Genomic DNA, 274 nt, shown 5'->3' on the forward strand with positions numbered 1-274 from the left:
TCTATCTCTATCTCTATCTCTATCTCTATCTCTCTCTCTCCCTCCCTCTCTCTATTCATCTATCTCCCTCTTTCTTAAATGCTCGTTTCCTTAAGTCGTTTCGCGCCTCGAGACCTCGGAGTGCCCAGCCAAGAAGTGGCGTGCGCTATAAAGCGTATAGAAATGTATTTAGGTGGATTCGCTACAGCGAAGCAAACTTAATTTTAGACCCTCGGCCTGACCTGTGCTCTCTCTCTCTCTATCTCTCTCTATCTATCTATCTATCTATCTATCT

At 44.5% G+C, this 274-nt stretch overlaps 1 protein-coding gene across 1 annotated transcript in view; it reads right to left on the bottom strand.

The window, feature by feature from the left end:
• LOC105364617 (uncharacterized) overlaps nt 1-274 on the bottom strand; it is a gene marked incomplete at its 3' end in the record, with an annotated part of 14,710 nt that overhangs the window by 14,092 nt on the left and 344 nt on the right. The gene's annotated exons all lie outside the window — the stretch shown is intronic.

This window comes from Ceratosolen solmsi, unplaced genomic scaffold (assembly GCF_000503995.2).
Source record: "Ceratosolen solmsi marchali unplaced genomic scaffold, CerSol_1.0 scaffold39, whole genome shotgun sequence".
In the NCBI taxonomy this organism is placed as follows: domain Eukaryota; kingdom Metazoa; phylum Arthropoda; class Insecta; order Hymenoptera; family Agaonidae; genus Ceratosolen; species Ceratosolen solmsi.